This window comes from Orcinus orca, chromosome 11 (assembly GCF_937001465.1).
Source record: "Orcinus orca chromosome 11, mOrcOrc1.1, whole genome shotgun sequence".
Lineage (NCBI taxonomy): Eukaryota > Metazoa > Chordata > Mammalia > Artiodactyla > Delphinidae > Orcinus > Orcinus orca.
Window position 1 is genome coordinate 74,631,552 of NC_064569.1, and position 21,703 is coordinate 74,653,254.

The 21,703-nt window shown below is 39.0% G+C and overlaps 1 long non-coding RNA gene across 1 annotated transcript in view; it reads right to left on the reverse strand.

Annotated features, from left to right (window-relative positions):
* Window positions 1–7,985: 7,985 nt before the first annotated feature.
* The window catches only part of LOC117201169 (uncharacterized), a 116,876-nt gene continuing 103,158 nt past the window's right edge, over window positions 7,986–21,703 (reverse strand). Inside the window, exon 4 of the long non-coding RNA XR_007470315.1 lies at window positions 7,986–8,109. This is a non-coding gene — a long non-coding RNA (uncharacterized LOC117201169). The remainder of the gene's footprint in view (window positions 8,110–21,703) is intronic.

Sequence of the window (21,703 nt, forward strand, 5' to 3'; positions counted from 1 at the left end):
AAGAGCAGCAGATGATCTGATAGGTTTTATTGCTTCTAATTTTGGTGACTAATATAGAGGTTCTGTTTTGAAAGCACCCAGATCTGGCTCCATTCTGGTTTAGCTAAAAACAAATTTGGAACAAAATGTACTCTTTCCCAAGAGCCAGGCCCTCAGAACCCTACTAAGGATAATTTTGAAAGGCATAAGCAAACCAAGAATAGTTCAGAGTGACCATGAAGCTTGCCAAAGGCTTAAAGAAAATCGAAGTGGCCTAATTAAATTCAGACAGTGGGGCTAACAGAAGTCCTTAAATGTCAAAACGAGGGGTTCTTCCTATTCCCTGTCTTAAGATTTCCCTATGAAGGAACTACTGCTGGAGAAATAGTCCTGTCTTTTGTTCATGCCCCCTCTTACTTTTCTTTATGTGATTGGTAATTGAAAGAAGGAACGGGGAATCCTCCACTTAGCTCCCTCCTCTAACTCTTTAGAAGCCAGTTTTCCCCCCAGGAAGATGCTATCTGTACTTCTTGTTGCTATAAAATTTACAGGGGCACATACCACTCCTGTCACTTTTACCATGTCAGGAAGACAGTGATTTTTCTACCTCTGCCCTATGAACAGATTGATAAACCTACCCCATTCTGGTATATAGAATTAATAAGTTCATTTGTCACATATGTAAGTCATTCTCCAATCCAGACTTTTGTCTCAAATAAAGCTGATATTTTGATGATTATCCTGACTCCCATTTGTTAGATGGTTTCAAACTCAGGCGGGGAAGAGAGGAATATTATTTATTGACTGCCTTAATTCCAACACACACCCCACTTTTTCCTCTTTTCCCTCTTTAGCTATTTCCTTCCGTGGAAACCTGTGGAATTTGTTTATGGTGTGTGTGTATGTGTGTGTATTTTGTTTGTTTTTCTCTTTATTTTTAGGCAAAGAAAATAAAGACAGGAATTTGGGGTGCAGTTAGCATTTTGGAGGTCTTGTAGAAATTTGAAGCCACAGGCTTCTTTAAATTTTGAGAACACAAAATTCTACGGAAAAAAAAAGGAGATGGAAAATGACAAGAACCTGAAGTAGGTGGGGCAGGAGACGTGTTTACCAGGAACAGGCTTATTTCATGCAGGAAAGACATTTTAAATAAATAGGACATATTTCAACATGTAATCTGTGGGTGATGTAAAATAACAGCATTCTCTTGAATAAATTTCCTCTTAAAATCTCACAGCACACCCATATATTTGTGTGTGTGTGTGTGTGTGTGTGTGAAATTGATCTCAGATTTGAAAAATTGGTTTGAATCTCATAAGACAGAACTTTTAAATAAAATGGGCATTATTGTTCATAGTATTACTACCTGGCAAACAAGTTGGTAGGTTTTCCTGTATCCCCAGACTATACTGGTTGTATTCAATAATGTAATGGAAAATACACTGCAAGGGAAGTATATGTACTCCAGGGACTAAATTTCTACTTATACTTGTCGTCACCATTAACATCAATAAACATCTAAAATTGTTACAGCAATTAAATACAGAAAACAATACAAAATATTTGAGAAACAAAGGGAAAAGCTCTGAAATATGAAGATGAAGAGTGCTTCTCTGGGTACACCGAGTGGCCCAAGAGGAAACTGTAAAGTGGGTGAAGTTTGTCTCTCAGCTGTCACTTCCTCTGGGTTCCTCTCTTTAGGTATTTATAATCTCATGCCACCCTTTCAGGACTTTGAATTTGGCCTATCTTGGCTGATACAAGAGGAAGAAAGCTTTTCCCCAAACACTCCAGTCCATTCCACTTACTTCTACACGTCCCTCAAGAATTAGGTGAAAGGTGTCCTTCTCTGAGTTAGAGAACCTGCTCTCTGTTTCCACAATGTCCTATGCATACCCAAATGGGGGAAAATAGAAGGGATATCTTAGCCCAAAGGATAAACTGTGGGTTTAACTTTTGCAGGTGAAGGAAGAGTGTGAGCAGATAGTGGCTTCTGACAACCCCACAGTCACCACAGACGCACTTGTCTGCTGTGCTTTTACCAGGACTGGTCTCACTCTGTTATTCCATTCCAAGCTGAGAGAAGTTGAGAGATAAAAGCCCTCTACATGGGTATTCCTATCCATAAGAAGAGCATCCCTATGCACAGAAAATCCTCCAGCTGTTTTAACCTATATCTAATGCAAAGTTTCACTGAGATTACTAACAGGTGCAGAACCAATTAACTGATTTGCATTTTATCATCGTCACCGGCATTGTCAACAGACACTTAATGAGTATCCCTCGAGCACTGCACACTGCACTTTATGCTAAGAGCTCATCTTCCTTCCACTGGAGCACATTTTAAGTAGTCATAAGTTATTCAAATATATAAAGAGATCTGTTTATACACATAAACTGAATAGGGAAAGAGATTATGCTATAGATTGAATGTTTGTGTCCCCCCAAAATTCATATGTTAAAAATCTAATGCCCAAGGTGATGATATTAGGAAGAGGGATCTTTGGGAAATAATTAGAGTATGAGGGCTCTGCCTTCATGAATGGGATTAGTGCCCTTATAAAAGAGGCCCCAGAGCGATCACTTGCCTATCCTGCCATGTAAGGACACAGCAAGAAAGTGTTGTCTATAAACCAAAAATTGGATCTTCATCAGATGTCAAATCTGCTGGCATCATGATCTTGGACTTCCCAGCCTCTAGAATTGTGAGATATAAATGCTGTTTATAAGCCACCCAGTTTACGGTATTTTTGTTATAGCAGCCTGAGAGAACTAAGACAGATGGTGGTGATGATGATGTTTATGATAGATACAGACAGATGTAAACAACATGCAAATGTACGAAAAGATCTGTAGTCTAGACAGAGATATATTTATGATACACCAATGTTCATACATCTTTATCTAGACCTATATGCATAAAGAGATAGAAGTGTCTAAAAACTCTTATTGGCAGCTCTTCATATTAATTAGAAGCACACAATAATTTTTATCTTACAGATTAAAATTGATTGACTGGCATTAAGAATTCTTCTCAAACAAACTTGAAATTCCTAATTCAAATGTGAGCTCCATGGTTAGAGAGAGGACAAAGGCCTTGGATGAAATCCAGACAAGAGTGATAACCTTGACTGGGGAAGTGAGTGAAGAAATTTTAAGGCTAAATACAAATAGCTGAGGAAAGAAGTAAGCCTAGATCTAATTTAATTCATCAGCCCCAAAGTAGTATGGAATTAGTTAACCTAGTACAAATGAATTCTCCAAAAGGGCTTTATTTTCAGCCTGAGTAATGGGAAGTGTATAAGCCCAGAACATGTAGAGATAGGAACCACTGGTTAATAAAAGAGTTTTCCCAAGCAGTATGTTAACATTGAACACATTTTATTTTTTAATATTAATTAATTAAAATTAATTTGGCTGCGTCGGGTCTTAGTTGTGACACGCAGGATCTTCGTTACAGCATATGGGATCTTTGGTTGTGGCACACGGGCTTCTCTCTAGTTGTGGCACACAGGCTCTAGAGTGCTTGGGTTCAGTAGTTGCAGAGCATGGCCTTGGTTGCCCCGCGGCATGTGGGATCTTAGTTCCCTGACCAGGGATGAAACCCACGTCCCCTGCATTGGAAGGCGGATTCTTTTTTCTTTAATTGATTAATTTATTTATTTTTGGCTGCATTGGGTCTTCGTTGCTGTGTGCAGGGTTTCTCTAGTTGAAGCGAGTGGGCACTGCTCTTCGTTGCAGTGCACGGGCTTCTCATTGCGGTGGCTTCTGTTGTTGCAGAGCTGGGGCTTTAGGCGTGCGGGCTTCAGTATTTGTGGCCCACGGGCTCAGTAGTTGTGGCTCACAGGCTCTAGAGCACAGACTCAGTAGTTGTGGTGCATGGGCTTAGTAGCTCCACGCATGTGGTATCTTCCTGGACCAGGGCTCGAACCCGTGTCCCCTGCACTCTTAGGCAGATTCTTAACCACTGCACCACCAGGTAAGCCCTGGAAGGTGGATTCTTAAGCACTGGACCACCAGGGAAGTCCTAGAAGGTGGATTCTTAACCACTGGACCACCAGGGAAGTGCCTGAACACATTTTAAACAAAACAGATTGACACAGATCACATTCCTAGGATACAACCTAGTGATACCTGGGTAGTGTACCAGATAACTAAAAAAGCTTCATACCTAATGTGTGATACATTTGTCTATTCACTTAAGTAACATGTTGTTTTGTTTAAGGTAGGGTCTATTTAAGGACTGTTCAAAGGATGAGAGTGATGCCTAAAGAGGTGGTTAGGTCATAGAAGACATCATAAGATACAAATGTTTGAGCTGATTCTGGAAGAGAAAGAGGCTAAGAGAAGAACGTGGAGGGGTGCCCAGAATTGTTGGAGAGAAAAATATTTCAGACAATGGGAATGGAATTAACAAATGCCCTGAGGCATGAGAGAGCTTGGTTTGTTGGAGGAACATAGAAGAGTTAAGAGTGGCTAGATTATAGAGCACATGAGGGAGTGTAACATCAGAGCCTGAAAAACTATACATCCCACCTTAAAGTCCCTGAGTATCCACAGGCCTAAGAATCCCATCTTTAGTGGTAGAAATCATGTGACACTCCTTTCCCCCACAATTGTACACTACTTAATATCTGGTATTTTCACCTCTGTTAGCAATGGAACATTCATCAAAACCTGAATACCAGCTGATAAACAAAAAACTGCCTTGGTTGTAAAATTACATAAACAATTTAAGTTAGAAAACATATATATATATCTCCCTAACGAAAGCAGTCTTCCATTTTTACCAAATTCTCTTTTCTGTCTACTAAGGGATCAACCTCATTTGAAGCCCCAGTAGTATTCTATCTTTCCCACAAAAGAGGGAGGGGGAAAACATAAATTTCCAGACATGGTTTTGCACACAAATGGCAGACATAGATTTCTTTTTGTTTTGGGGTTTTTTTTGGCAGACATAGATTTCTAAAGGACGGTTTCCAACCTGTTAATAGTTTTCAATACACAACAGCTGCAATCCATGAAAGAGATAAATATTCATGGCACAAAGCATTTATATGTATCAAATGTATATTCATGAACAAATGGCTTCCCCTGCCTTTAATAGTGTTTGCCATGCAGTCAGTGAAGAATGGGCCAAGCTTCCCCTGGCTGCTACTGCTGAGTCTACCGCTACATCTCCTGAATGTCAGTTCTGCAGTGGTTACAGACAGGACAATAGCCGTGAAAAAAAACAAAAGCATGTGCCCAGAATCACTCCCCACTCATTCCAGATTGGCTAGCAACCCCTCCCTGCATCAAATATTAACAGCAAATTCTATATGTCTGCCAACTTATTTTTCAGGAAAAAGCATTATATATTCCAGCCTTATGTGGCCATATGTGCAGGGTAATATCCATGGTTGACCATCCTCTTTCAAATATGCTTTGTCACAGTACTGCCCTCCCAACGGGCTTCACTCAGAATACTGGGAAGGGAATTTGCATACACTGAATAGCATTCTCAGGTGACCATCAGTGTCCAGTTGTTGTGCCCTCAATCAGAGCATTCTGTGCAGCATGGAAGCAAAAGAATGACAGTGCAAACTGTTCGACAGAAGTCTTTGTTATTCAGCAAGGTTTGCTGGATGGCACGTGCTTTTGAAAACTGGCATGCTGTTTGATAAAAAGTGTGTTTGCTCCCTTAATTTCTCCAGGAGGGAGACAAGAATAGAATCATGTGCCTTTGGCTGAACAAGAATAAGGAGCCATTATAAGGCTTTAGGGCACTGAACAAAGCCTGCTAAAAATAAAAAATAATCATAAAATGAAAGTATTTAAATTGTATCATGCAGGCAAAGGAGCTTGTCAGCTTTGCAGACAGGTTCTCCTCGCCCCTTCTCTCCATTATTTTTGGTCAGCTCCCAGCCCTCCTTTATAGGGTCACAAGAAATAATTCCAACCCTATCGAGCATGCCAAATCTCCCCTTTCTCTCTATTAGTATTTGCTGTCGATCCACTCTAAGAGATGAGCTTTTAAGACCATAATGATAAACTGAAAATGGGACTTGATACCATTCCCTCCCGCACATTTTTATAAGGATACTAGCTGTATCTGAATTTTAGTTTGCAAAGTTAAATTACACCCAATTCCTCTTAGTAGTTTACACAATACATTGCATTAGAATCCAAGTGGTAACCTACTATGAAAAGTGAAAAAATTTTAGCTCTTTGTTTTATGAGACTGAGATTGCATATAATAAACGGTGAGGAGGAAGCACCTTACTGGATATGCCAAGGTTCCAGAAATATCATGAATTGTAGCTGTACTTGGCTAGGATGACATCATACCTCACTATAAATTATATGGTTCCAGTATTTAAAATATAGTTTCAGTATTTAAAACAATGCCAATCTTGCCTTGGATTGTATTATGAAAATCAAACCTTCCTTAAGGGAATGTCCCCGAAATTTCCATAAATAAATAGAAGAGACTCTCTAAAGAATGACGAATCCCTGAAGACCTCCAATTAATTCCCTAGATCCCTCCCACTTCTAATTATACAATTCAGAGCATGCTGTTATCATCTTTTTCCCCTGTCTCAATGAAGAACTCAGTATATGTGTCAGATTCCTCTGCGCCAGCTTTATACATCCTTACTATGAAGAGCAGTCCCCATTGTCATTTAATACCAGACCACAATTGTTACTTTATCAGAAGTAAAAACAATATAAAAGGCATAGGAATTGACCTCATCTAATCTGTCCATTTATTTGAATTATATCTTCCATGCCTATCATGTTCTGGGACTGTGCTATTTGCTATAGACACAGCATTTCTCTCAAGATGTGTTTAGTCTAACAGAGAAACCAAATGAAGTATCCATACAGTTAGAATGCAGTGTGCTAAGTGCTCCAGTGGAAGAAGCATAGGATGCTATGGGATTCGGAGAGTTTGACACTCACCAAAGGTCCCGTAACAAGAAAACAATAAAGCTTAGGTTTGACTCAAGTTTTTCCAGGATCTTAACACTGTACATACTGTTTACATGAAATACTGATTTAGCTGTGTCCAGCCTCTCTTATATAGAACAGCTACTTGAGACCAGCCATAGGAAATTCTCTCCCCATGCTCTTAGGTAGAATTAGAATCATGTCACATGTGGCTGATCTCAGCCACAAAGCAGGAAAAGCTGAGAAGTAGAAAGTAGGCAATCCCATGACTCACTGAGTGAGGAAAACAGGAATGGCAGAAAGGCTCTGGCTATAGGTGGAGTCTGTTCCTGTTCCTATCAGGTTCTTGACTCTGCTTTGGTCTTGGGGCCCAGCTAACTGTTCTCTGCATGAATCCAAGGGCTGGAATGGCATCACTCCACCAGTTCATGGACCCATGGGGAAACTGCTGCCACGGCTCTCTACGGCTACACTTGACACTAAGCTGTTTTCTTGGGGGGTTTGGGGTGCTGGCCCAGACCCAGCCTCCCATTGGCTCCATTGCTTGGTATTCTCTGCTCTACCGTCTGTTGGAGTCCATACTGGAATCCTTGTCATATCTCTGCCATCCTCCCCACCTTCCACAAGTTAGTGGTTAGATTCTCCATCAATTTTTAGTCTCCTACCAACCATGAGGACTAAGGATAAGATAATAAACTAATCATGGCACAGAAACTAACCACAACATCTCCCAATGTTGCACAATTATGGCCAGCCTCAGACCCATCTCCCAAAAGCTTGGATGTGGGGGATGAGTTCTTCCCATTGGCCAACATCTTCAGAATTAAAAGGAGGGGCAGGAAGGAATGGAAACTAGGATGTGGAAAGAAATGTGACTAACCTATAAGCCAAGTACCATGCTGGGCACTTTCTAATATTTTACTTCACCAACTCAAAATAACCCTTGGAGGCAGGTATTATTGACTGAGAGAAAAGAAGTAGTGAGGTTAAATATCATTCCTGAGGTCACACAGCCAGTAAGTGCCGGACGGAAAATTTAAACTAAGTCATATGCCCCTTCCACCACTGGTACTTGCCTCTGAAGACAGACGTGTCCGGATCTCAAGTTGAAAGAGAGGGTGGAGGCACCTTTCCATAGAAACTGAAAAGCAGCTTGATGTACTTTTCTGCTCTGTATGCAGAACAACAGTCCAAATACTAAAAAAGAAAGGAAAAAAAAAAAAGACATAAAACTTCACTGAAAAACTACTCATGTAACACAAGGAGTTCAGTGCCTCTGAGTCACCAGGACTAACAGCACTCCAGTGGGTCTGGACTAGGCTCCCCCTCCCCAGCTCCTGAGAAAACTGTTGCCTACTTCTCCCTGGAGCTATCACTGTAGGGGAAACTGTTGACTTGGGAAAGGAAGGGTGGTGGCCCAGACCCAGCCTCCCACTTGCTCTGTTAACTGGATTTGCAAAGTCCCAAATATCACAGCATAGGATCCCTTTGTAAGTGCTGGTTCTGGACTGGACCTGGAGCCCAGGGGGCTGGGAGAGACGTCAGCTAAGGTCTAGATGGGATACATAAGCACAGAAATAAAGGGAAAGAAAAATACTGAAATGGGTAGTTTCTGTGATTAGTTCACTGTGATTACCTTACCCTAGGACATAATGGATTGGTACTAAACTAACAATAGATTAAGAATCTAACCTCTAACCTATTCTGATTCCTAAAAATTTACTTCTATAAATTACTTTTAGAACTTAATTCTTTTGTTATTTGAGAATTTACAGGCCTTTCGTTTTATATATATTTATATATTTTGTATTTAATACATATATTATACATGTATGTATTTTACACATATATATTTTATATATATACATGTATATATAATTATACAAAAATAAATATGTATATATAAACATATATATAATTTATAAAATTAGCGAGCCTTAGAGAAATTCTAAATAGAATTTGAAATTGAGAAGGTATGAAGCTACTTAAGATCATTCATATTGGGAATTTGCCACTGTAGTTCTTGCAGTCATCTACAGGTATAGATGAATATCATAGTTTTTCATTGTTGGGATGGGAGAAGTTGGCTATTGCATTTAGGACACTTTTACATCTAGTAAGAATACTGCAGCTTCTACACAGATATCCTGAGCCAGTGTTCATTGTTCACAGTCTCCTGACCACCATTCAAGCACCAGGGATTCTGTGCAAGACAGGCCTTGATGCCTCAGCGCAGTGGGAGCAAAGCTTTCATTTATGGGATGTATTAGTCAGGTTCTCCAGAGAAACAGAACCAACGGGAGTATATAGATATATAGAAAGAGTTTATTGTGAGGAATTGGTTCACGTGATTGTGGAGGCTTGGTGATTGGTTTAGGTGATTATGAAAAGTCCCACAGTCTGCCTTCTGCAAGCTGGAGGCCCAGGAACGCAAGTGGTGTGATTCCAGTCCAAACCCAAAGGCCTAAGAACCAGGGCCAAGGTGAAAGCCCCAGTCCGTGTCCAAAGGCTCAAGAACCAGGAGCACGAATTTCCAAGGGCAGGAGAAGATAGATGTCCTGGGACAGGTAGAGAGCAAATTTGCCCTTTCTCTTCCTTTTTCTTCTATTGAGGCCCTCAGTGTTTTGGATGATGCCTAAACCACAGTGATGAGGGTGATCTTCTTTACTCAGTCTACTGATTCCCATGCTAATATCTTCCAGAAGCACCCTCACAGACAGACCTAGAACTAATGTGGTTTTTTTTTTTAATATCAAGATATTCTTTATCTGTACCGACAGGAGAATTTTGTGAACAGTGGTCATATCTGTAACAAGGAAAGCAAAAACGCTGATGTTCACACACTGCAGGGTTTAGAGACCCATGTTAGTGGCTGAAAATGCAGAGAAATCCCCTACAACTTAAGTGCTAAACTGATTACTTAGAAATACTGTTTTACCAGCTATCTCAGCATTCTTTAGCTCAGTCAAGTTGACACCTGAAATTGCCATCTCACAGGGAAATCTTTTAATTTTTAAATGCAAATTCTCACATGGCTATAAGTTACCTAATTTAGTATAGGTACACACCCATTTTCAAATAACCAGTGGAATTGCTCAGCGCTACCATCCTGAGCTGAGGATTCCTTCATGGTGAAAATTCATCTCTATAGGAACTATCTGCCTTTGATCACCTAGGCTCAAGCCTAATCAATTTCTTACTGAAACCTACCTCTAGTTTGTAAGGATTCTGAGTTTACTGTGGGCAGAATGGTTTACGATACGATTTTTACTTCACTGAAAAGAAGTGACTCAGGAGATACGGGAAAACTGCCCTGAGTGGATCAAGCTGACATTTCTTGTTTCCACATCATAGAATCCAGAAGCAAGAATGTTTATATGCTTTTCCCTTGTCTTAAAAGTCCATGAAAACATAAAAAACAAGCAGACACAATGACCAAAATAGGTATTAAGTAATTGGTTTTAATTAATGAATCCTATAGATATGCCCTTGAGTAGGAAGGCATGACCAGCTAGGGGCAGGCATGTGCCTTTAGAACAAAAGCTTTCCTGATGAAGGCTGGCACAGGTGTTTGTCCTCAATGGATATGACCATGACTTTTTAGAATTAGTGGCTACAAAGGCCTGAGGGGACTGATGTCAATCTTCATGTCCAATCCTGCCACTCTCCATTTTGAAAACCCCATTGTTAGAAAGGCACGGTAAGCAAGCAGTTCTTCAGGCAGACTCATGTCGTGGTTAGAGGAACAACTGCAGCAGGTGTAGGAGGTAAATCCTCTTAGCTCTATTGTGGAAGCTCATCTTTCTCCTGTTTCCAAATGGGGGCGGGATGCCCCGCCTCTGAGGTGAGCCAGCAGCGGGTGTCAGAGCAAGGGTGCTGAGGCAACAATATTGGTATAGCAAAAACACTGTTTACACATTATGGCTTTTGTACACTCAAGGTGAAACAAAATCAAAGCAGTTAACTAGCTCATGTTATGGCCCTCTAAGAAATACAGAAAAATTCCCATTCCAGCTATAGAATATATAGAATTCACAATATATGAACCCAAGAGGACTACCATTTAGGATTTAACACCCCATGCCTGACCTTCCATTCCTAGGTGAGTATGTGCTTTCTTATGTCTCATTTACGTTTCAGCATTGGTAAACTCTATTTTCATTTATAAAATGGACACTTTACTACAGGATGTTATAGCAGTCTTAAAGGTTCTATTCACCATTATTTGAAATAGATTTATTCCCCTTCAATGACTCCTGTCAGGAAAAAAACTAAAACTTTACTTCTCCTTCATGAGGCAGGGGCCACTTGGGGGTGGATGCAGCCAAATTATTCCCTAATATATAAATTACACTTACTTAGTGCTGGGGAGGAAAGTGGCCCATGTGTATATACAGGTCTCACACTACCAGGGGCTCTTTCATGTGATTTCATTTATTTCTCATTAAACCCCATTAGATAGGTCATGTTATTAGTCCCATTTTAGTAACATTTAATAATGAAAAAACAAAAGCAGAGAGAATATCATGTTCTCAACTAGTAAGTGTTGTACCTGGGGTTTAAGCCCTTCTGATATGAAAACCAATGTCCCTTTCATAATACCACACTGTTTTCCTCCGTTATAACACCTGTGTTTATTTGTTCTTCTCTCACCCCCAGTACCCCACATCAAATATAAGGTAAGCTAGATGCTGGAGTCAGTGTTTCAAAAGGGCAGGGAGTGCTGAAGAAGCAAAGCCCCAAGATTAAAAAATAGTAATAAAGTATAGTTATTGAGAAACCTTGTAAAACAAGAAGAAGAAAGAAAGTTGGGGAGAGGAGGGATGACGAGGGAGGAAAAGAGGAAAACTTGAAATGCTGAGGGCTGTTTCCAATTTATTTTGAAATGAAGGTCAATGAGAACCAATACCATTTCTTTTCAAATTTCTTGTACCTTCCCCACTGGTTGTGTTTTTTGTTATCCTAGTCTTGTACCTACTTGAAGGCAGAAAAAAAAATCCTTTCAAAGATTAAAGAACTTTACTGTGGCTCTGCCGAGCTGAGGAACAATTGGAACTTGAATGAGGGGCGTAGTGTGCCTGACATCTGGGGGAGGCGCCTAAATGGAGCAGCAGGTAGTAGCAATGGAAAAGGGCAGGCTGAATCATCCCTGAGACTGCGATAAGAAGAAAAGACTTACTCTATTTGTCCTTCAATAATATAATGAGAGTGGACATTTCTTTGAGTATTTCTATGTTCCCAAAATTGTTTTAAGCATATGCTATCTGTTAATTTAATTCTCACAAAATCCTGTGCGATATGTACTATTATTACCCCCATTTAATAGAGGAAGAAATTGAGGCCCAGAGAAATAACTTGCCCACAGTTATATAAGCTGTCATTTTCCCCCCTTTTTTCTCTTCTCTCCTCCATGTTTTCAACCATTTCTTAAAGGAGAAATGTGAATTTACTTATTTCCCACTTACTCTTTAACCCAATAAAATTTGGCTTCTATCCTCTCCACTCGCCCCCAACAATACACATAAATGGGCCTTTCAGAAGCATCACCTGTGACCTCTTAACTTCCAGCTCCAGTGACCTGTTTTTGTTCCTCATCCCATTTCACTTCTCTGAAGCATTTCATAATGCGGACACTCCCCTTCCCTTTGACTGCCCAGGAGCCACCTATGCCTGGCTTTGCTCCTGTTCTGCTGGCCACTTGCCTTCAATCCTTGTTTCAGCCACTTTTTACATTTCTGGACAGCTTCCAGCTTTGTCTTTCACCCTTTTCTCTTCCAGTTCTAACGAGTGGGTCTCAGGAAGACATCAGAATCATCTGGGAGATTTTTTAAACTATTCACACCCTCTGCCAAGATCCTGGGTGTTCTGATACATCCCACACCCTGCTGGGGAGTAGAAGCAGGAAGAAGTATGTTACCACTACCAGAATACCTAGTGAATTTAACCAAATAGACATTTGCGAAGAGAGAACTCATCTTTCCTTTTCTTTCCAAAAGGTTATACCTCTCTCACTCCCACCTCCAAAATAGATACTACCAAGAATCACATTTGCCTTCCTTTCCCTCAATTTTAAAAATCTTTTAAATGGTGTATATTGAAAATAATGAAAAGAGGGAAATAGAGGTGGAGAAGAGAAAAGAGAGAAATGGATGGCCCAGGCAGTGTGTGTTTCTGCAGAGCAGCATTAGGGAAAAGATATAAAGGAAGCAGCAACCTTGGAATCCATGTCTGTTCATCATGGGGGAAATGGGCTAAGACTTGTAGCCAAGTCTGCTCAGTCGAGGATGTTCTGGTGTGGAGAGAGGCTTGGTTATGCCATCTGTTGAGGTGAGAATGTAGTGTTTGGGATTTCAGCCTTTGTGTGTACAAGAGATTCCCTCCTTTAATTCCCTCCATTTAAAAATAATAATAATATCACCTATGCGAGTAGTGGTATGTCAATAAGCAGAGTTCATTAAATAGTCTTAATGAATAGTAACGCTATTCTTTATTGGGCCAAGTACTTTGCTAAGAACTTTATAGGTATTATCTCACTTAATCTTTACAACAACTCCATGAAGAAGATACCATAATTTTATTTCTTTTGCAAATAAGTCAGGAATCTTGCCAGGCACTAATCTGAAAAGATACATGCACCCCAATGTTCATAGCAGCACTATTTACAATAGCCAAGACATGGAAGCAACTTAAATGTCCATCGACAGATGAATGGATAAATAAGATGTGGTATATATGTACCATGGAATACTACTCAGCCATAAAAAAGAATGAAATAATGCCATTTGCAGCAATATGGATGGACCTAGAGATTATCATACTAAGTGAAGCAAATCAGACAAAGACAAATATTATATGATATCACTTATATGTGGAATCTGAAATATGATACAAATGAATTTAGTTACAAAACAGAAACAGACTCACAGACACAGATAACAAACTTGTAATTACCAAAGGGGAATGGGGTGGGGAGAGATAAACTAGGAGTTTGGGATTAATAGATACAAACTACTATATATAAAATAGATAAACAAGGTCTGACTATATAGCACAGGGAACTATATTTAATATCTTTAATAACCTATAATGGAAAAGAGTATGAAAATATATATAGTATAACTGAATCACTTTGCTGTACACCAGAAACTAACACATTATAAATCAACAATAATTCAATTAAAAAAATAAAATAAAATAAAATAAAGAATCTTGCCAGACAAGAGCAGAGCAAGGATTTTAACCAGTGTTGGTTCAGCCAATGCTCTTAAGCAACGTTATTTCACATCTAAATGTGATTACCCGATATCATTAGTCACTAGGGAAATACAAATGAAACCATAGTGAGACACTAGTACACACCCATCAGAATGGCTGAAATTAATACTGGCAACACCAAGTGGATAGGATATAGTGGAACTGTAACTCATACATTGTTGGTGAGAATCTAAAAATGCTCTAAACACTTTAGAAGACGTTTGGCAGTTTCTAATAAATTTAAACATACACTTGCCCTTTGACTCGATGATCCCACTTCTATATGCATACCCAAGAAAAGTAAAAATATATGTCCACAGAAAGATGGACACTATAAGGATGTATAATACATGGCAGCTCTATTGGCAATAGCCCCAAACTGGAAACAGCCCAGGTATGTGAAGAATGAAAAAACAAACTGTGGTATATTCTTTTAACGGAACACTACTCAACAATACAAAGAAATAAACTACTAATACACTCAGTGACACGAATGCATTCACAGATATTATGCTAGAAAAAAAAAAGGCACAAAAGAGTACATGCTGTATGATTCCATTTGCATGATGTTCTAAAATTGATAAAACTAAATTATTGTTTTAAGAATATTTAATTAAGAATAGAGAGCTGTGGCTGTCTGAACAAGGTGAGAGGGGTTGACTGGGAAGAGGTATGGGGGAACTTTCTAAGCTACAAAAATATTTTATATCTTGATAGGGGTGTGGGGTATATGGGTGTATCAATTAGTCAAAATTATATAGTTAAGATTAGCACATTTTAATACATGTAAACCTAACCTTAAAAAAACTGTATAAAGAAATAATAATAAAGTTGGGGGAAATTGGAAGGAGGAAAAAGTATAGATGAAACAAGCATGGCAGAATGTTAATGCTATTGAAGCTTGATAATAATTACGTGGGTAAATGTTATACTATTCTATTTACTTTGAATGTGTTTGACATTTTGTATAATAAAAAACTCCTAAAAATGATTTACAAATTCTTAATATCTGTTAGAACTAAAATACAAATGAGTGGTTGGTTTGAGGCCAGATTGCTGAACCTCAGGGCCCAGTGCAAAAAAAAAAAGTAAACCTCATCATGTTTTTTCCCTTCTGGGAGACTTTGATGAGTTTTCCACTCCCTGCCCTAGGGAATAGTGTGAGTGCCTCAACATGGTTCACAAGATCCTTTATGCCAAACATACATACCCAAAGCACTGCATAGAGTTCTTAATGATATATTGTGTATTTACTACTTAGACCATCTCTATGAAGGTTATTATCCCATTTTATAGGCGAAAGAATTTATATCTATGAAAGGAGCCAACACTGGATGGATAATAAGTGGCAGGGTCTAGAGAAAATTCAAGTGTTGGACCCCACTGTTTTTCTCCACCATTCACCCTGCTTCTTCTGTGGTAGGAAGAATTCTAAGACAGCAGCAATATTTCAACACCCTTCACATATACCCTGCTATAATACCCTCCCTTTGAGTGTGGGCAGGGCCACTGAATATTATAGTGTATCTGTAGTTACTAATACAGCTAAAGGGAGAATAGCCTGGGTGGGCCAGACCTAATCAGGTGAGTGCTTTAAGAGAAGGAAAGCATCAGGAGGATGCTCTCCTGTTGACGTCAAAAATGAAGGATGTTGTGACAGAGCCTATGGAGCAGCCATGTGGCAAGGACCTGAAGGTGACCCCCAGGAGTTTAGAGCAATCTCCAGTGAACAGCTAGCAAAAAAAAAAAAAAAAGTTTCTGGATCACACAGCCTCAAAGAACTATATTCTGCCAACAACTCTGTGAGCTTGGAAAAAGCCCCTGAGCCTCAGAAGAGATCATAGACCCAGGCAACTCTGCAATTTTAGCCTGGTAAGACCCTGGGCAGAGGACTCAGTTAACCCACAGAAACCTTGAGATAATAAATATGTGTTGTTTTAAGTCACTAAGTTTGCGGTCATTTGTGATGCAGCAATAGAAAATAAATCCCCCTGCCTCTCTCCCGTCCTTCCCTGTTCCTCTCAATGCTTCAGTCACTCTGAACTTTCCTTAGTTTCCTAATTAAAACATTACTTCCATGACTGTGGTTTTGCAAGGAATGCTCACTTTGCCTGGAATGCCCTTTTCCTCTTTCTGCTTATTGAATATCACCCATCCTTTAGGACCCAGATCAACTCATCCTCTCCTGGAAGCCTTGACCGACTGTCCCAGGCAGATTTCTTTCCTTTCTGTTCTGTACTCCACTGCACCCTGTGATCTCTCTCCCTCTCTCTCTCTCTCTCTCTCTCTCTCTCTCTCTCTCTCTCTGTCTCCCTCTAGTATATGACTTAGTTGAGAGCAAGAACTTACATTATTCACATTCATGACACTTAGAATTAGGACAGTACTTAGAACATAGTAGCCGTTCAGTAAATTGTTGATGGGTTAATGCACCTATTGTTTTCCATTCAAATGCTTCTGAAGTTTATTCAGTTTAACAAATACTAATTTTCAGGGCCTCTTACAGCTGCCATGGACAATCAAAGATTAGTGGGTCTTGTTCCCTGTTTCAAAGAGGAGGAATAAGATGTGCACACAAACAGTAATTACAAGAGGCAGAACATGACCTGTGTCACATAAAGAACTGAATCTGGTCTGCGGGATTCTCATGGAGAACGAGATTAGGGTCCACAGGATGGAGGAGAGCACACATATGCCATCCAGCCTCATGTGTATTTTATGAAACAACATCTTTCCATTATTATAACGCAGGTTGGAACAAGAAAGGGAAAAAAGGCTGCTCTTATCTCTCAGGTAGCTGGATGGTGAGCACAGCTCTCCCAACCATCTGCTGCTCTTCCTGGGCAGCTTGGAGCATGACAGCTGTGAAAATGGTTAGAGGAAAAGGCAAGTCACAGAGGGAGGGAGGGGTGTTGGGTAATGTCAGCTTTCCCCTAAGACACTGTGGACAGCAGGGCCCTGATAGAGACACGGAGCCACAAAAGACTTGCTTGATGCTGTGTGTGGTGCTACTCAAAGGAGTGGGCTCAGCTGCTACTGGTGTGAAACCCAAGGAAATGTCCCTGCAGCTTCTGACATCAGCATCATATCATGTGGCCCACTTGCATTGTGAGTCAAACACCCACATCCTGTTGCCTTACAATCGCAATAATTTTCCCTTTAAATGACATACCGAAGAGGATATGTCTTTTTTCATTTTTTCCAATAGATGTCTGTTACTTTTCAGCACAAAGGAGCTGCGTATAAGTTCTGCAGAAGTCCACCAAATGTGGGCCAGGCTTATTTCCCCCAGAAAGCTCTGAAGCTTGTGCCACATGCCAAATGGTAACTCAACACACTTAATCATTTGGTATCACTTAAGTACTCTCTTCTTTCAAAAACTCTCATCTACTTACTTTGTACTATTCAAATAAACTTGCAGAGGATTACAAAGAACATCTGTAATATTAAAATCCACTTAAAATTTAAATCAACTAATCATTTTGATCCAGTTGTTTCTCTGAGCTTACAAAATGTTGTGGATATAAATTTACCATTACTGTTTAACTCGATTCCGTGTTTTTGAACTTTATCCACTTAATTGACCAGGCTCAAATAATCATCAGATTATTGGATCAATCTAAGTACTCATAGTGAGCTATTTTGAATTGAACTATTTTAGCTCTGGAGGGGAGGAGAGGATGGAAAAAGAGGTCAAGACTTATTGGAAATAAACCAAGACTGTAGAGAAACTTATGCTTTTTTCCCCCTAGTTTAGAATATGTCCTCTGTTCATACTTCTTTGAATCATTTCTGAGCTAAATTTGATAGTACCCTGGTTACCTGGGGTAAGGGTCGCAGAGAAGCACCTCCCTTGGCAGCCACCTCACTGTGGGACTTTCCAAGGCTTTTCCCAGTTTCTAATGCACTCATTGTAGTGATGATGACACACGTCTTGGCAAAATGTCTCCGTGTTCAGAAGTAGAACAGCTCCAATGTTCTTGATTCTATTTTAGACTTGTATTAAAGTGATCTGCCCACCACAGCCTGACTCCTTTCAACCTCATCTAATTTTTTCAGACTTAGTTTGGTCAGCCATACTAATTTCATAGGATAAAGAGATAATATTGCCTTCTAGAGTTGGAGCTAAATATTAGAGACTATATTGTGTTAAGCCATAAATTTCCAAACATGGTCGTCTCATTTACGTTGGTAGATGCTTATGAGGCTAGCATTGGTTTTCTCACAAAATGGCACATGAAACACAGCTTATAAAAATATACCCATGATGTGGAAGGTATCAAGGAGCCCTTATGAAATATTCGACATTTTGCTTCTGTTCATTAGCTGGTTTTAACCTTTCTTAGCAGACGTTTGTAATGAACCATAGGCTGGCCAAACTAAATTCCAAAGCCTGAAAGATCATTTGTGATGGGAAACAGGACAAATAAAAGGGATATTATGCAAAGCAGATAATCCTTAACTTTCACAAGTTAATCTCTCAAAAAAAAATGTCATCATACTTTCATTTACTATATAGTAACACCCCTTTTGCAAGTAGGTACATCAACTGATAAAAAAAACACTTTTTAATTCTCTAATGGGGGGTACTTTTTCACTCACCAACAGCTTAGGTTTGGAAACGCTTATTTATGTGTGTATAGCTAAGTTTGTTTTATCACATCCTCTCCCTCTTATTTTATTAAATGAATGAAAGTGAATAAATAATAATATTATGAATTGTAAACTTTATAAACCCAATATGATTGAAATAGAGATAAAATCATTATAATAAAATAGCATTAGATAGTTATTGTACTAAATCAGGTCAACTGTTCATTCAACTGTTTAAGAAAAGTAAGTCACCAAAGGTTATTCTAACAGCAGAGATTTATTTAGGAATATCATAATATGTATTTTAATCTCTGAAAATAAACTAATATCTATTTAGTTTTCATACTTTAGATTGTTGTGCTTATTTTCAGACACATATAACGTACAAAATAGGGTATTAATTATAGTTGTTCAAAAGATGGATTTAGAAATCAGACAGATCTGAATTGAAAACCAGCTCCTCTACTTATCCAATGCAAGTTATTAATTATCGTTGAGTCTTGGTTTCCTCATCTGAAAAGGATCACCAAATTTGTTTGTTAGAGTTTTTTTTGAAAGGCAAAAAGATAACATATTTTTGGATATAGAAGACCTATCATCATGATACTTAGCATGTATATACATAGATCAGCTATATATATATATATATCTAGGATGGACCTAGAGTCTGTCATACAGAGTGAAGTAAGTCAGAAAGAGAAAAACAAATACCATATGCTAACACATATATATGGAATCTAAGGAAAAAAAAAAAAAAAGGTCATGAAGAACCTAGGGGTAAGATGGGAATAAAGACACCTACTAGAGAATGGACTTGAGGACATGGGGAGGGGGAAGGGTAAGCTGTGACAAAGTGAGAGAGTGGCATGGACATATATACACTACCAAATGTAAAATAGATGGCTAGTGGGAAGCAGCCGCATAGCACAGGGAGATCAGCTCGGTGCTTTGTGACCACCTAGAGGGGTGGGATAGGGAGGGTGGGAGGGAGGGAGATGCAAGAGGGAAGAGATATGGGAACATACGTATACGTATAACTGATTCACTTTGTTATAAAGCAGAAAGTAACACACCATTGTAAAGCAATTATACTCCAATAAAGATGTTAAAAAAAAAATAGAAAGAGAATAGTAAAATTAATCCTAATTCTAAAAAAAAAAAATCAGGCATTCAGGCTGCAGCACTCCAGGCACTAATTCCTCCCATCTTCAAGGTTAGGACTTGGAGAATCCACTGGCTCATTTTGCAGAAGATGACACTGAGGCAAAGCGAATGCAAAGTTCACTAAAATACTAGACCTATGGAAGCTGTTGTCCTACCATCAATGTTTTCTTCTCTGAAGGGAGACAATAGCCAGGAGAGTAATAGGAAGGTTGTTCACCTGAGTGGAATATCAGACCCAGATAGGAAGAGTAAAAGTCCATTACAAAGACAGGTGGTGGGGCTGATGCAGAAAAGAATGTGAAAGATATGGATGGAAGGATACAGAACCTTAAAGAGGTGAAGACTTTATCTCTTGGTTTCCTTTTTCCCTGTGTTATTCTAGAAGGAATAGCTGAAAATTGGGAAGTTCCATGTGAGCTTTGGAGTCAGGACTGAGCCCAAATCCCTGGTATATGTGAGTCGTGAAGCAAGACATAATCAACTTGGAGAATTTCCATTCCATGCTTAGGTTAATAAATGGGCCTTTTTTTTCCTTTCTGGATATACTGCTTTGAGCTCTTGTAATACTTAATTGCCACAATGAGAAATAACAAGAAAATTAATAAGGCGATGCTTTTAAGATTTTCCTGACAAGTTTGAAAAGCAGATCTAACTGTAGACATTTATCAGTGATGAACTATTGAACCCTGGGGAGTGACTGGTTGATGCTTACGAACAGCAGCTATAGTCACCTGACAGCTGATGACTTCCGAAGAAGTCATATGGTGATGGTAAGTATTAGCCTTCGGCCCAAAAAATCTATTTTATATTTTGACCAATGCATTTGGGAAATTTCTGTATTTTACATGTAGGTCAATAAAATATAACTCTCAAAAATTTAGAGAAACAATTATCAGTTTTATTTTAAAACTTGAGAGGATGGGAATTTGACTAACATAACTACAGAGAAAAAAATAGAAGGAAAAAATCTAATCACTTATAATGTTTAAAATCCACTTTTTCAATTTTGTTCCAAATATCACAATCCAGGGAAGGGTAAATCATTTGTTTTGGGTTATTTATTCATTCGATCTTTAAAATAATTTTGAAGTGCTTTCTTTCTCGGTACTATCCTGAGGCATAAGCACAAAATCAAAAGAAAATATTAATTAAATTGCATAATAGTCGATACTGTTACAATTTTACAGCTTAAAATAGTACATGAAAATAGCTTTTTAAAATTCAACCATATTAAAAGTTCCTGTCTTATGGAGAATTCTAATTTTTAAAAGGTACTTTACATTGGGCCCTGATGACCAGAAACTGTGTTTAAGTCAAACTGACCCAGGGCTGTAATCTTACTTCTTTTGACAGAGAAAAATAAGAGCATGGTAATCACTGGAACTATTTCATCCAGAGCAGCCGAGCTGTATTTATTTCCATCCTAATGGAGAATCATTCTGCGAACAGGATTGTTTGTTTCTTTGCAGGCCTGACTCCCTGGGGAAGGAGTTCCACTTAATCACATCTGTATCTCTCTCAAAAAGACAGAAGTCCTATACAATGTAAAGGCTTAATACTAATGAGAGTAACTATCAATTATTAAGTACCTACTATGGGCCTGTAATCGTATTTTCTGCTTTGATCCTCATAACAACATTTTAGGAGGGCATGATTATCCTCAATGTACAGATGGAGAAACTGAGGCCTCACAAACTTACATGCCTTGCTTAACAGTGTTTCTATCCCATAACTCCCATAACTCTTATGCCTACAGTCATTATTACTAAAAAAATGAAAT